Genomic DNA, 17,409 nt, shown 5'->3' on the forward strand with positions numbered 1-17,409 from the left:
GATTACAGCTGTTCAGCAATGGCGCCAGAAGTCAGACTCCTATCGATCAATTCACTGTCGGGGGAGTTTCAGAATGTTAGGAGGTTGTCCCGTCATTAACTGCTACTGAATGGCAATCACGGAAGGAATAAGCATGTGATAAGATTGGCTAAGAAACGTTATTATTTTATGACTAGCTAAAATATAAGAAATATCAAATATCTTTTTCTGGGTTTTTTTTATTAGAGGAATTTATTAATTGTATGTTTACATATAATACTAATAGAATGTAACTTCTCTGTGCAGGTATTAATATTACTTCACCTGCCATTACCTAAGAGGTTTGCTTATCTCTTATGTACCTAACCTGCTTTTGACCTGTTTTATGTAATATAAAGAGCCACCCATAGAGGGCGCTTGTGAGTCATAACTGAAGCTCACACAAGTTTACTTGCCTGAAAGTGACGCAAAGATGTCTTAAAGAGCCCTTTGGCAGTAGATTTATCTGCAAATCAGACCATGTGAGGGGGGTTTGGTGTACAAAAGCTGTGCAGGATGCTGAATGCTGCACTGAGCAGCTGAGAGCTCAGCAGGCAGGTGAGAACAGGGGAAGGTATCTCCTCCCAAGAAGACTTTGACACCTCCAGACTCTGCTGCTCCTCTATTATTCAGGTAACTTACTTCATCTATCCTACCATGGACCTGTGCATGTACTATCACCTCTTATCACTGGGCTTTTTTTCTGATAAACTAAGTATTTACATTCTGGATATTAGCTCATTAGTGCATTACTAGGTCTTTATGCTTATACTTAGTGATTGTTTGTGTATTTTATTACAGTGTTCAGCCTAAATGTACTTTACATACAGTATAGTAAGACAATTTGTGACTATATGCAGAAAAACACAAACTGATCTAAAGAATGTTCTATGTACCAGGAAGGAACAATTGTTGCATTTCAGATATTATTTTTATTTTTATTATTATTATTATTATTATTATTATTATTGTTCTTGTTCTTTCTTTATATGATACCAGCACATTTTGGAATACCTTAAACATTAACTAAAGTATCAAGTTTTAATAATAGAAGGAACGCTGTCCCTCAGAGTTTACAATCTAAAAAATTCATTTTTACTGTATTGTCACTTTATTTAAGAGCATAGTCAAACTCATTGAAGAGATTTACTAAGCAATTCTGGCTGAAATTGCTCCAAAAAAGTGGTGTACATGCTGTGCATCAAAATTATTATGTGCTTTAGACACTTTTTGCACTTTGCTAATTTTTAAAAGTGTCTAGAAAAAGCTGCGTGGTTAAGAGTTGTCGTAAAATGCACCAGATTTATTAACTGCATTCACCATTTTTTGGGGGTCAAATATTGATGTTAAGTACACCGGCTAATAGGTGGTGTAAGGAAGATAAAAGTGTCTAACACATCCAGCACAATGCTCAAAATGTATCATACAGCATGTGCCATTGTGATAAATTTGGCGCTATTTCCGACTGTATGGTCTAGCTTGTGTCTGTCTCTGCATACTGTTAATTCTCTGGTTCTTACATTCTCCTTTATGGTCCTATGATATGAGGATTTGTGTTGGTTAACTTTAATTAATGTCTTTGGATCGTATTGAATGGATGCAAAAAAAATTAAAATTGGCTCCAGAAATAGGCTGACTGGCTTTTAAGAAAGTACCCCTTGAGAAAGCTGATGGCGAAACGCGCGTCAGGGTCATGAGGTGGTGGTCTTTAGTGGTGCTTTTGGAACTAGTCCTATTATGGGTCAGTAATATATTGTGGGCATACTAGGGGTCGATGTATGAATTATTTTGTGTGGTTACGCTAATTTATATATATTTGCTATTTTTCTAATCGCTTATATTTATGGTTTCATATGTGCTTGTGTTTTATATGGGGGTTGAGGTTCAACCCATGTATTGTCCCATTTGGGAGCATTGGCACTTTACTGGTATATTTTTTATCTCACAACATTTATATTTGGGACCTGTTGATTGCACTTTATAACTATTGACTTTACATTGTACTTATGACCTCCACCTCTGTTTTATGTCATTTTAATAGGTTTTTTTTTATGAGACAGCTGTTATATTTTTTTTTACTAGATTTAATAAAGGTGTATTCTATTAAATATTTGTTTGATCACCATATAACATTGGTGGTATACAATTATAGATGTTGATTCTGTGTGGTATACCACGTCATGTACTAAGAGGGACATCAGTTTCTTGGATAGGTTTGACTGGCTATGAATGTCTACGGTATAATATTTATGGATAACTGATATAAAATAGATTTTTGGTGCCAATAAATAAAAATTTTGTTGAAAAGTATACTGGTGGTTCTAAAAGCGTAACATAACAGAACTTCTGCCCACGGTTGTAAAGAAGCTTTTGACGCCTGTATTGATGCTTTCCTTCTTTATGATATGTTTTACAACATTGTTCATCTTTAAGTAGCCACTTAACAGAATTTGTTGGGGGTGGGCATAGCATAATAAAGGGTCGGTTGGCAGTTTCATGATAATCACAAGGCAGACATAGTAGAACCACACATCAGCCCAGATGTTAAATGAACAGATGTAATGTGTGCCCCAGATGGGACAACAGGTTGCACCAATTCAAATTCTTACATTCAAAATTTTTTAGAAAGGATTTTAAAGTGGTCCTCCGAATTTATCTATGTCTTGACATGTCATAGAGTGGATGGGGCGTCTTTGAGCTGGGACCTCCATTCATGGTTAGATCTCTAAATCTTTGCATTGACTGTGCTAGGAAGGAATGGGACATACATTTGCAGACTCTAAGACTAGAGCTCTCTATTACATGTCAAAATAAAGATAAAATCACAAGGTCACTTTAAAACAATAGAATATTTGTGGTAAGAATTTAATCGTATTTATTGAAAAAACATTTGAACAAAGCCTATCCCCTAAAAACCTAATCATTCTGGTGTGAGATGAGTGAAGCACAGATCTCATTAACCCCGTATTATACTCACACTAGTCCAAGGAGCTTACATCTATGTTGCTGATAGAGCTATTTCCCACTGCGGAGCTGCTCTGTAGCATTGATATGAAGTCAACACAGTGGTTGTTGGTGGGTTTCTTTCAAAATAGTGGCCATGCAGTGTCAAATATACATTGTTATTTAGTCATGCAAATCTGCTATATTGTTAGAGAAAGAAATTCCCTGGTTACCGGGGTATTTCCTTGATGTCAGTGCAACAACAGAGAGAAAGGGCTGCAGTGTGAGCATCTAAGTAAACAGCATACAACAAATCTGCCGCTTGTGAATATACCCTTAGGCCACTTTCACACTACTGGTTTTGGCTTACAAATACTGATGCAAAAATACTAACCAAAATACTGCCATGTAAAATGGGCCTAATGCTTTATTCAAACACCACATTTTGCAGTATACTTCTGGATATGAAAAAAGGATCCAGCATTGAACAGTGCCCAAAGACTTGTGTAAGGGAAACGCATACCTGCCAACTCTCCCAGACTGTCCCGAAGAATCACAGAAAATGGGGAGATCTTCCTGACACCTGGAAAAGCTGTCAAATTTCCAGGGAACCCCACATATTTAACTCTCTCCATTCCTGCACTTCCCTCTGTTTCCGGGTGACCCTGCAGACAATATCCTGACACTGAGCAGCGTCAGGACCTTCTCTGCAGCAGTGCCAGGGATTGGAGGGGAGCGCAGGAACATTGATAGGTGAGTAGCTGAATGTCTCGTCTGTAAACAGGGAGCGGTCTATAAACGGGTGGGGGTATGATCCGGGGTCCATAAACAGAGGGGCTTTGATCTGTGTTTTTTAAATGGAGGGGCTCTAGTCTGCGGTCTGTATACAGTGGGTTTTGGTCTGGGGTCTATCTACAGGGGGATTGGTCCTGTATAAAGGGCTTCAATCGGTATAAAGGGCTGGGCTGTGATCTGTATAAAGGGCTGCGGTTCATATCTTTATTTGGGGGGTCTGATCTGTGGTCAATATTCATTTTGGGGTGTACTAAAGGCAGTCATATGTACTATTTGTGATTCAAATGCCCAGAGTTGGGGGGTGTTCTATATAAATGGGCTTGGCACAGGGAAAACATTTTGTGTGCAGCGTTACATGCCACGCTTTATGGTACCATCTTTGGATTCTCCTTGATATTTCTTAACAAAAGATGGCAAGTATGGGCAAACACGCGCCAAAAGTGTTTCCTTTTGGCATATGTTCTGGATACATTTTTGGGTTTTTTACTGTATAAAAAGCTTAGGCTGCTACACTACTCAGAACATCAGGAAATGTATTTATTATAATGGTATTTTGGTATAATGGAAGGCAGACGTACTGTTTCCAAACATATGGATATATCTTTGCATACATTTGTCCAGTGTGTCTCTTTGAAATAGTCTGTTAGTTTCCTTGAGACTGATCTGATCTTTATAAAACATATTGTAAAATATTATTCTTCTCTAACACAAACTGAAAAAATATAGTACCATCTTGAAAAATTATTTCGGTATCTGTTTCACTGAACATATAATCACAACTACAAGCTATCTGCATGTTAAAGGGAACCTGTCAGTAGGTTTGGAACCACTCAACCACCATGCCGTCATATAGCTTGTGTTTAGTGTTCCGAACCTGTCCACGCCAAAACTGGCCATTTAGGCAATAGTTAGTAAAAAACCTTACACTTTACTAAGAGAAGTTCGGGAGAGGAGTCTGGTAGCGTTGGGTGCATGCGCATTGCTCACATGAAACCGAGGACATCACACCTCACTTCACTGTGCATGTGCAGTGTGCTGTCCTCAGTTTCATGTGCCCGATGCTTTTCCCGGACTGATCTCAATGTGTAAGTTATTTTACTAACTATTGACTAAACGGCCGGTTTCGACATGGGCAGGTTTGGACATGCTGGTGGTTTAGTGGCTCTAAATCTGTGACTCATTAGCTGTGAGGAACCACAAATGCCATACTAGTCAAAGAAGCTACTATTTGCTTCAACAACTGCTGGAAAGCCGCAGGTTGTCCAGGTCTGTAATTAAAGATAAGGCAGAGATAACCTGTATGAGTCCTCTGTTATCTCACCACCTTTGTATTACATCATTTATCTGCCATTCGGAAAACATTTATTAACCATATTCATGGATGACTTTTAAGCATTTTACAGTAGATCAGGATTTCATCTGGAGCTGTTTTATGCTTGGTATATCCACATGCTTGTCACCTTTTTCCCATCTAACATTTTCCTAATACTATTCATTCACTGCTAATGATACGGGAAAACACTCAATACAATTTATTGCAATGAAGGGATTACTAATATTTCTTGGTAATTTATTAACTAATTAATAAATAAAATATTCAAAGCCAATCTAATAGTTATCTTTTACTAGATGGTGGAGATTTTCCACATTATACGTACATAGCAAAGTGTACTGCAATACATTCTCCTCTATCAGTACCAGGCAATTCCATCCACGCTCAGGGTAATCTTTGAAATAAAATACAGAAAGCTTAGCACCTAGGCTCTGTACACACCATTGCGTGTCCCTATTATAAATCCATTGGTTCCGTAAAAGCGTATTCCAAAAATCATAAATTATCACCTATCCACAGGATAGATGATATTTTATGATCGCTGGGGGTGCCACCATTGGGAACCTCACCGATCGTGAGAACGGGGGTCCTGAACCACCAGATCCTCCTCACTGCTTGACTGCATTGAGGAGGACATTGAATGCGGGCGCATTCTCCATCGCAGCTCCATTCAAGCTCTTCCTAACTGCAGGGAGTGATGTGGGGATGATTTGGGGTTATCACAATTGGTGGGGGTCTCAGCTGTGGGACCCCAGCGATCGTAAAAATTATCACCTATCCTGGGGATAAGTGATCATTTATTATTTTTGGAATACCCTTTTAAGGATCCATTGGGAGCTATTTAAAAACAAAGCTATCAGTTGTCGTGGCTCTTTTATAAATGGAAGCCATGACACGAGTGTGAACAGTGCCTTAAATACTGTTTATACAAATTTATTAATTTCATTGACAACACTAACATGACAACCTATTCAACATGGGTGCAGTAATGTTATCCCCACATTTGGATGTTTTATAAAAGGCAATGCTTATTGAGAAACATTTTCCCTGCAAAATCTCAATGGAAGGAGTGATGAAGTTATTTTTAAGTTATAATAAAGCTATACAAGGTTCACTAACCCTTATATTAATATCTTTATAGTTTAACCTTTACACTGTAATGTTTCATAAACCATTTCTTTCATTTGATTCTGCCGACCATCTGTTGATTTTCTGGAATCAGAATAAGAGTTGTAGACAAAAAATGAAAGCTATAGGAGGGTTATATTTTTATATTTGTCTTACAGTTTTCCTTTTTCTTTTTTGTAAATTCTTGATTTATAGTTTTGATAAAACATGTAATGGGATCGGTTGTGGACATACAGAAAGCTTGGGAGGTCATTAAGGAGGTTACAATAACATCATAAAAAGTTATGAGCTTATCTGGTTAAGATCTCTGCTGACTAGCTCAAATGAGTCCATATCAATCAGGAATATTAAAGTTGTTATCAACTGGAGGAGTACCTTGGAGAGTATAAATGTCTTTTAAGGCAAAGATGATTCATTGGGTGAGTGTTAGGTAAGGTACTGGACTACTTTTGAGTCATAACATTTTCATCAGTTGTTTCATATCTAGAGCTATTTGGACATTTGTGTCTAAGTGTAACAGTATTCTTTTAATATCTTTACGATTGATTGAATTTATTATTGTGTAATGACAAATTCTGCAACTTTCTCATATACTTTGTGTTTCAAATTTTCATAGTTTTTAACATTTCTATTTGATATCAGTTTGCATTGAGGGATTGAAAACCTTACAAATGTAATATTTTTGACAACTCAGTGCGGTTACTATTGTATCTAGTTCAGGCAATGCTCTGGGATCTAAATATATCAGCAGCACAAACCTCTCTCCTGATATCAGACAACTAAGTGTCAGTCTAGCTTGTTAAGCTCATAGAGGATTGTCCAGACTGGATAAAACTATAACAAACTCTCAGCTGTGTTAAGTATTAGGTCTTTATGGGGTTTAACCTCTGGATTTAATCAAGAATGTTTTCATTCACTGCAGCAAACAGAGATTTTGAAAATGGTGGGAAACTAAAACACAAAGTATTAGAAAGTTGCATAACTTTTAATTATAGAATAGTTAGACTTTACTTCCATAAAGCAAGATACCCATTTTTAAGAATCCTTCTGGTGTTAACAATCCTCTAACATGTCATCAGTAGATATAAAAGGATAGCATCGGTGGGGGGTCCATGAGATGGAACCCCTTGCCAATTGCTAGAATCACTCTGCCGCTGGCCATCTAGCTCTCCATATGGCTTTGCCACATGTATCAATAGCATTCTAAAGCTATTGGACCCCTCGATGATTTTATCTTCTGACTCTGACATTTTAAAGGATAAACAAAAAAATGGGTCACTTTAAAATAATGGAATATTTGGAGTAAAACCTTGGCCTGATCACTACCAGTACAAATGACAATTATTCATAATTCCCAAATGCTATCTATTAAATCTAGTTCTTTCTTATATCTGTATAAGGTAACAGGGGCACACCAACCCTTGTAACTAGATTTGTGGTCTTGGCTAGCAAAAGATTTATCACCGTTAACATGAGAGACATTCATTTTCACACAACTACGGTTTATTCCTGTTTCCCATTCTCACTTCACCTTCTACATCAATGATCCCCACCTCTTATGATAGGGGCCCTGAATTATGGCTATATGCACTGGCTACAATAATACTTCCGATATTATTGAAGATATAGCTTAATCTTTAAACAATGCTAATTTGGACTGGTAGTATAACTTTCTTCACTTCAGCTAATCTGTGGTTGAAAAGATAAAGACTGAAATAAAAATATTTTTCTGCAAACACATGCAATTTTGTGATTTCCTGTTTCTCCATGCTTACTATGTCTCCATTTCTAAGTTGAATGTGGCTTCTGAACATCACAAAGGGTTGGAAACCCAGTACGAGTCCCTGTCACTAGCCTTTGGGTTATACAATCCTCTCTTCTTACCTTCATCTGGAATTACAAGCGTTATCGTATTCCTAAGGCCGTTCTTACCGCAAGTACCTCGCAGGAGGGTCTAGCGCTTCCGGACATCAAGTTTATCTATCAAGCTGCCCACCTTCGTCATTTAGCTTCTCAGTCTTCCTTATTAGTCTACAAAAGGTGGAGTGAGGTAGAGAAGCCAAGCATCTGGGATTCAGTCTCATGACCTCTTAGGACCTATGGCATTGTCCAGGAAGATCTAGCAAAAGTGCAAAATCCGCTACCACCTGGCTACCGTTCACTCCCATCTTACAATCCTCTTATTCAGCCAAAATCTCTCTGATGACTTCAATCTCGGAAAGCTGCTGGTCTCTTTCACTATAGAGATCTTGTTGATCCTTGTGCGGGACAGCGCCTACCATTTCCTGACCGCATCTTTTGGATGTCACCAGATAGTCAATTGCTTTTCATCAGTGTTAGGTAAAATGGTCACTCCATTTGAGCACATTTTCTTACAGGGACCCGCCTCTGCAGGTCTTATCGACAATATATAGTTTGCTAAATAGTTTTTATCCTAATTGTGTTTTAGTGCTGCAATTCCCCTGGGGGTACCCTTTACCACCGGCTCTGGGATTGCCCATTGATTATTCCCTATATGGAGGAGCTTCCTATGCTATTCAGGGACGTACTTGATCGGACCCATTGACCTATCTCCTGAATGTACTTTCTAAAAAACTTAGCAAATTGAGTACCAGACTGCTCCTCCACATTTTGACTGCTGCAAAGTGTCTTTTTGGACTATTTTGGAGAGGTCCTGTTCCCCCCTCCAGAATTTGCCCCTTCAGAATGGACCTTTACACACGTATAAAGGATCTCCCCTCTATGGAATACCTGACGGCCCTCATCCGCAATACAACTGACAACTTTTAGGAAACTTAGACTCTCTGGGATCCATATTGCATCAGGACTCACCTTTGATGTCTACAACCACATGCCCTCTTTTTTGTTTATCCCCTGAGACTGCCATGCAATGTGTTTCTCTCTTCCCTTTCCTGTCCCTTTTTTCCCCTCAACACCTGAAGATGATTTGTATTTTTTCCTGTGTATTTTTTTACAATGTAGATTGTTTTCCTCTCTCCATTTATATATGCTGATCCAGGGGCGGACACGTTTGGGTTCATTTCCACCAACAAATCTCATATTTAAAAATAGTTTATTTTCTTCACAAGACAGATCATAAGATCCCTCGTAGACTATGGCAGTAATTTCTTAATGGTAACATCCCTTGTGATCTAGGACTGTGAAACGGTTTGTGGCTACATCCCTCGTGGTCTAAAGCAAATAAGGGGTTATTGATAGCATCACTAATTACAATTTTAAAACACTGGGTGCTAATATTATCATAATACATACCCATTAAAAGTAATTTTTTATATTTTAATCCACAATTCATTCTGTGATAAGTCTAATACTGGTACTGGTAACAATAATGAAAGTGTACCTCCAATAAATATGAAAACCATTATAGTGCATTGCTGATTCTGGCTCTAAATAGTAGCACAGACCAGCCGCGGTCCGTGCTGCAGACGGCTCATACAGTAACTGCATTTGGAGACAAAGCGCCCTGCTCTGTCTTCTAGGCTCCTGTATCCAGTACGGCAGTGAGTGCTGTAGATTCACATTATATTCTGTCAGTGCTGGCTTACCTACTGGATTCAGGAGCATATGAGCAGCTCGAGGCAGGAACACCGGCCCATGCTGCCATTTAGAAGCAGAATCGGCTGGCATGTGAATTAGAAAAACGATTATTGTGCACACTTCTGCTCTATACTCATTTTGCTATATAATTGGAGGTATACTTTGGGGAGAGGACACTTTAAAGTATGTCGCCATGTAAGAAAGTGACCATATGACATTGACTATCCTCTCTTTCTGGGTTCATTTGTTGTGTAAAACAACCTTGATAACTTGGCACGTTATGGACACATATCTACATAGGTTGAAAAAAGACACAGGTCCGTCAAGTTCAATCTCTCTTAATCAATTACACATCTTTTATTGCTAGATTAGCTATAACCCTCAATATCATCCGTCAGTAAATAAACATCTAGGAAAAGAGAGGAGACCGTGCCGTGATGGAGCAGTATACTATCATGAGCCGCTATTTGTTTGGGTGAACATTTTCTAGTTGAGTAATAGAACAGGTATTCCATAAAGTATAATAAAATATTTCTTTATTATATAAATACAACAAATACCTTACCAAGATGACAACTTTGCTCAGTTATGTATTTATTTTTGCCTATTTTTCAATCTGCCCTACATACGTAGGTTGACTAAGATTATACATCACAGTTTATCTGTATTTATCTTGTAACATAAACAATCTTATTATTTGCTTACCTCTCGTTACCATGACAACCTGTGTTTGTCAAAAAAATTTCCATCTATGTATATATTGTGCAATATATTGTTTAAGTCTATTTATAGACTCTTTTAGGTGGCTGTGGTTAGTGTAGTAGGTTCTACTGAATAGGAATGGTTTCTGTATCACATGTGTAGTTATTGATGTGGAGTTGCAGTATGGCATAGGGTTTGTTTATGCACTTGACATAATTAAAGATGTTATTGACTCCTAACAGGTTTTGTGACCCAGTACATTTGTATGATAGTTTTCATAATGATGGTTCTATTTATTTTAATTGTTTACTGCATGGTTTTCACGCACCCATTGACTTCAATGGGCACGTAGGTTCGTGATAACACACCAATATAGGACATGCAGTGAGTTTCACGCAACAGACTGTTGCTGCGTGAAAACTCCTGCATGTGTGAACGGCACTATTGAAATCAATGGGTCTGTGTGCTGCACACGGACGATATTTACGTTCGTCTGAATGAGCCCTTATGGTGGTTGTTTTGTCTTTCTCTGGATTAACACTGCCTGATAATATGTTGAACTAGATGGACCTGTATATTTTTCTAACATTACTAAGTTACTATTACTGGGGCATGTGGCATAATATGTGAATACCCTTTAATTTAATTTCCTTATATACTATTGTATCTTAAATAGGTCCTGGAAAAAAGTTGTAGTGCTGACACTTTCTGAGAGCAGCTGTCAAGGCCCAAGGACTGAGGGGAGGCAGGGGCTCATTCATGACGCACATGGACATAGAGATGTGTGCACATTAAATTTTATGAGTTGTCAACTTTCTATTTATTGACACGTGTTATTAATGTATTAGTATGCACTGCAAATACCCTTAATCCACCACTCTACATCAGAAATATTATAATCCAGCACCGTCCTGGGGATAGGATTCTCAATATTTAGGATGATGAATACATTTGTGACAAAATACATCTGATTCTCTTAGTCATTTACATACCATAAGTTAAACACTCTACCGGATGGTGTATCTCAATCATGTGTCATTAATGATAGACTAAGGCCTTATTCACATGAACGTGTCTGATTTGCGTCCACTGTCGGTCCTGCATCAGTGTGGTTTCCGTGTGTCGTCCGTTTTTCTGTCCTCTGCAAGCACTTCCTGGTTTCACTTTTCTTTTTGTCTCTTCATTTCTTTAGCAATTGGTGCATGAAGAACAGACAGCACACGGATGTCGTCTGTGTGCTGTCCGTGTTTTACACACACCCATAGACTTCAATGGGCGAGTCTGATACGCAAAAAGGGACCAGAATAGGGCATGCGTTGAGTTTCATGCAACGGATACAAGCACCGTGAAAAAACACGAATATGTGCATAGCCCCATTGAATTGCAATGGTCAGTGTGCTGTCAGTTATTTAAACAGACAGCACATGGACGTGAAATCTGTTCGTGTGAATAAGGCCTTACGCATAAAATGACATACAGTGTAAGGTAATTATATTCAGATATGGTCCTATACTGTACATTTAATTCTGTACAAAAGCACACAGAGTTTTTTTTGCAGAATTCCATATGAGTCTTTGAGAAACAAAATGATAGATTACATGCCGTATTATGGAGGAATTCTCCCCTAGAAGGGAGAATACAGTGCATCAAAGAGGAGATTAGATTGACTGAAATTATACAGCAGCTAAATATTTGGATTATGGTATTATAATTTTTTAAAAAGGTAGCAGCTTTCAAGCGCAAAAGTTGTCATCTATAGAATCCATTGCCTGAGGTGTTCCTGTAAATGATGCAGGCTAGGCAGGTATAGCAATGGTAAAATTTGTGCTTATAAAACCCATTGTAATCGCCAAGACTCATTCGAATTGCCAATATATTTCCCATAACAACCAGGTAAAATCATGAATTCTTTATATCATCTATTGCAATCCAAATTCCACCAATTTAAAGCTCTTCTTTATGTGTTGATGTAGAGTATGTAATATGAATCATAAACGACTGTAATCTAAAGTAACTATAATGACTAAAGAAGTGACTCTAATAACTGTATCCAATACGCTTAATTAATAAACTTAAGACAATTAGTTAAAATACTTCATAAGAAGTTTATAATTGTTATAATATCTATTAGAGACTCATAAACTCCACTCTTATTACATGGAATAGCGCCAGGCCTCAATTTGTCTTATGAGTTTACAGCAGACGCCGGTTAATGCTGCCTTAATTCCCCTCATAATGGACATTATAATCTAGATGATCTTTTTTCTTTTATAATAGATTTGCTATATTAGAAACTGCTTATGCAACGGTTCTATAAACTAATTAAATCAGTAGCAATTAGTTTGATGTATTTTCTTCATACACAAGAACAGGAATTATCTGACCATGTGCTATCCGACCTATCTTTACGTCAATGTGGAGTCCGCTTTGTAGTATATCATGTGATAGAAACCACTTCTTTTCATTTTTTCTGCTAATTCCCAACTGCAATAGTCTATAACACAAGCTCATTGTCCATAAGGTAGACCGCCTTCTTCATAGATTAATAACCATTTGACTTTACTTGGAAAGCCTTCCCAATTACTAGGAAAGTTATGGCAACTAAGAAGAAACCAACTTTATCGTTTTTCTCAGCAGTGTGTTAGGAAACCTCAAAGGTAATGTCTACCCTTCAGCGCTATTTTGTGTTTTTAATTTAATGTCAAAATTTTGTTATCATATCTTTATATCAGTCAGAGCTCATAGCCACCACTAGAGGGAGCTTAGGAGCTTACTGCATACTGTTTATACATTGAATTGAATATTAAAACTGTGTTCAGCAAGCTCCTAAGCGCCACCTAGTGGCAGCTGTGGGCAGAGAGAATTTTAAAATTTAGCTCTATGTCTATGCAAAGATTTTGGGGCTCTGTGTCAAAAATAAAAATATACTAAGAAATTAATCATCACAAAATGTGGCCCTATAAATGACAAGATGTTGAAGTTGGACACTAACGTTGAACATAAATATCACAGCCTTGTCTTTGTTCGAATTATTATTTTTATATGTCTTGCAGGCATTAAAAAACAGCTAACAAGGCCTCTATAAAATGAATGCGAGAATCTAGAAAAGCCTGTATACAATTAAAAAAAACCTAACCATGAAAAAGTTAACAGGAGACCTAGCTTTCCCAGATGTAAAAAAAATATAAGCTGGCACGTGTAGCCCGCTTCTTTATAGACTGGGCAAATAGTGTGTCTACATTTGTAAATAATGAGTTAGAGGAGTGGTTAGTGGCTCCATATTCTTTGATGGGGTCTTTACATTACATTAAATCACGTTACAATTGAAATCAGGGAAATTAGCAATTTGATGCTGATAATGGACACTAAAGCAACATGGAGTCAGAGACCAAAAATGTTAATCTCCCAACAAACTTTTTAAAATATTTAGTCCTCTAAGACCATCCAGTAATCATTATAAAAATAAACCATAAAATTAAATCGGAAATGGTATGATAAAGGAATAAAAACATTGTGGGATCTGTTTGAGTCAAATACTGTCTGGTGTAAGGAATTCATAGAGATTCAAAAAGATTATGGAGTTCCAGCAAGACATTTTATTTTTTTTATAAACAAGTAACAAGCTTTTATGGATCAATTGTAATAGATAGGATTAGATCTCTGGACGGCTGTGAGTTGCCTTTGCACAGGAGATGCAGTCTCACTTTCTAGCATCTATAACAAAGCAAGTAGTTAAAAGAGGGATGGATCGCTGAAAAGTGGGGAGAGACCTGAACTCAGAACAGTCAGTAGAGGAGATATCCATGGGACTGGTTAATAGCATTAAGGGAGTAAATAAACTTATAATTGGGGAAAATGATGATCAATAGATCCTATTATGCTTTCGATATACCATTTATTAATTATATACCTCATTTAGAGTAAAAATTTCCAAAATGTAAAGCCGCAATGATCCTTTGTTTTTGTGAATATAGGGTACTTAGGATTTTTCTAAAAGAGATAGTAGATTTAGTTATGAGAATAACAAATAGACAGATCCTGATGGACGATTGGTAATTATAGTTCCATTATTTAGAACAACTTAATGGCCATGAAATAAGGAAAGTGGTCTTTTGGACATAACTGGACTGATACTACTATCCGCAAAATAATGTATTATTTCTAAGTAGTTAAAGGATACGCTGCCTACAATATATAATGATTTAAGGTACCCTTATATAAATTATGCACATGTATATTGAGGATAAATGGTCATGGATAAAGTGTCACCGCTATAGAGGAAGGTTTATCGCTAGACAAGTTGGTAGGCACAATTTAATGCAAGAAATAGAATCACTCACGTATTACCTAAGATATGAAGTGGGAGGCACCACTTGCAAAGAAAGCGGGAAAAAAAACTGGAGTATCTTGTTAGGGCATGGGGGCAGGAGGGAAATGGTTATAATCATGTCAATTTTATATTGTACAAATTATCAGTTTTTTTAATTATGAATTGAAGAAAAATAAAAAAGCAATGCATAAGATATATATATATATATATATATATATATATATATATATATATATATATTACAGCCAATATCAAGCAACTGGACAAATCTTACAGTGTTACAAGCGTTGCACTCATGGCAAGGCATGAGAAGTAGAGATAAATGAATCTATTCCACACAAATTGAATTTGTTAAGAATTTCTTAAAAGTTTCGGATTTTAGTGAATCCGAAACTTTTGGGATTCATCCCACATTAACTTTTGGGATTCATATCACATGAATCGCTCAAAATGGCGACTGCCATTTAACTGATAAGAAGAAGACAAGAAGACAGAAAAAGGTATCACATGACCTCAGGCGGCCCGGCAGGCTTCCCTGTAATATAATGCTGTCATATGAGTCATAGCCACTATAAACAGCCCAACCAGGAAATTCTGGTGCTTTATGGCTGTGTATACAGAGGAGAGACAGGACGTCAGACAGAGAGTACTAAAAGACAGAATACAGATAGTGGATTAGTATTAGTGTTTCATTGTGAGGAGAAGAGAATAGATAGATTTAAAATTATTTGATAGAGAGATAGATTTTAGAGAGAGATAGGAGTCAGTCAGTGTCAATGTGTTAGTAACGCAGGCACAGGCTGCCATTGCTGTGAGTGAGTGCTGCTGCAGCTATACGTTTCTTACATTAATTTGTGACTCACCAGTCTTAATCACATCATTCACAAATATTCTTCAATAATATTAATCCTGGTGCTGATACCGTGCCGCTGCCTTCTGAAACAGAAGTCTCAGACGTGACGTCACTCATTGTTTTGCATTTAGTTAATAAGGCCACCAACTATTAGCATATTGTTCTGCATCAAACATTTATACAGCTCCGTTATACTTCAGTCTGTGTCCAAGTGAATTTTTTTTTCCAAATAAAGTCTAAATCCTGGTGCTGTTTGCGTGATGCTGCCTGCTGATAAGACGTCACGGACACTTGTCCCTCGTTGTTTTGCATATATCTGATTGCTATTAACAGTTCCACCAAAAATCGGCATATTATTCTGCATCAAGCAGTTATATAGCGCCATTATACATCAGTCTGTGTCCAAGTAACAATTTTTTTAAATACATACAGTAAAAAGCCATTGTTTCTTCACTTTCCAGGACGATGGCACATGCAGTTGTGGTGGTGGAAGTGGTGGATAATATATATATATATTTTTTCTTTAAAATAACACCAAACATGGGGGTCGTGGCCTATCTGTGAATGTGAGCAGACGTGCGAGACTGGAGCTCCTGCTGTGCCCATCCTGAAGTACCTATTTGTCCCATTGAATCCGGGAAAACTTCAACCCCAAACACTGCTTCACTCTGGAGGAGGTTGTGCTGGAGTGCCCTGCCACAATAACCTGCTCGAAGAGTCCCGGGTCTTGTTCCCAAGATGGCGCCGGTGAGAAGGACGGCCGGAACAGAGGCCTTTGACAGTATGCAGCAGACAAGCTGGAGCGGTTCGCCCGCACGCCTAGAGCGGGAGGCGCGGCTGCACTGTCGGCTGGAGGACAGGTTGCTGGTGGCTCCTCATATGGATCTCGGTACTGTGCCTTGGAAGTGGACACGAGGAGTGAGGAGGAGAAGGAGGCGGAGGTGAGCGGGACCACGCTGGGTCAGCAGGGTAATGGCGGGAAGATTGGTGCTATGACGGGGGAACCCTCCTTAACGGACATCTTGGCTGCAGTAAAGCAGAATTCCATGGTACTCACTACGCTAACCTGCCAGATGGGAGGCTTGAAAGAGGACATTTTGTTGCTAAGAAATGACCTGCAAAAAGTGGCAGTGCGCACCACTGCTATAAAGGGGAGAGTGTCAGACATGGAGGATGCTATTCCTGCTATATGGCTTGATATACAATCACATTCTCAGGCTGTGGCTGCATTACAAGCAAAGGCGGACGATATGGAAAATCGGCTGCGACGTAACAATGTCTGCCTCGTGGGGGTGACGGAAAAAGTGGAGGGCACAAATCCTGATAATTTTTTCTAAAAATGGCTGATTGATACGTTCGGCAGAGAGGAACTGACTCCTCTGTTTGCAGTGGAAAGAGCTCACAGGGTGCCGACCAGACCTGGTCCTCCGGGGCGACTGCCGAGACCTGTCCTCATAAAGATCCTACACTACAAGGATAGAGATAAGATTTTGCGGAAAGCAAGAGAACGTCAAGATATTTCCTTCAATGGGGTGAGAATATCCTTCTTTCCTGATTTTTCAATGGAAGTGCAACGGAAAAGATCGTAATTTTTGGATATAAAGAAACGCCTTCGGGCATTGCAAGTTCAATATTCCATGATGTATCCTGCCAGACTTAGGGTGGTAGCCCTGGGAACGACTTCATTTTTTGAGACACCTATAGTTGAGAGGCTGTTAGATGGCTTGACAGCAATGAAAGTCGATTGAG

At 38.2% G+C, this 17,409-nt stretch overlaps 1 protein-coding gene across 1 annotated transcript in view; it reads left to right on the forward strand.

Annotated features, from left to right (window-relative positions):
* The first annotated feature begins 542 nt into the window (after window positions 1-542).
* SLC6A4 (solute carrier family 6 member 4) overlaps window positions 543-17,409 on the forward strand; it is a 124,815-nt gene continuing 107,948 nt past the window's right edge. Inside the window, exon 1 of the mRNA XM_075854327.1 lies at window positions 543-651. The gene's annotated coding sequence lies outside the window, so the exon portion shown is untranslated. The remainder of the gene's footprint in view (window positions 652-17,409) is intronic.

The sequence above is a fragment of the Rhinoderma darwinii genome, chromosome 2 (assembly GCF_050947455.1).
Source record: "Rhinoderma darwinii isolate aRhiDar2 chromosome 2, aRhiDar2.hap1, whole genome shotgun sequence".
Taxonomy (NCBI): domain Eukaryota; kingdom Metazoa; phylum Chordata; class Amphibia; order Anura; family Rhinodermatidae; genus Rhinoderma; species Rhinoderma darwinii.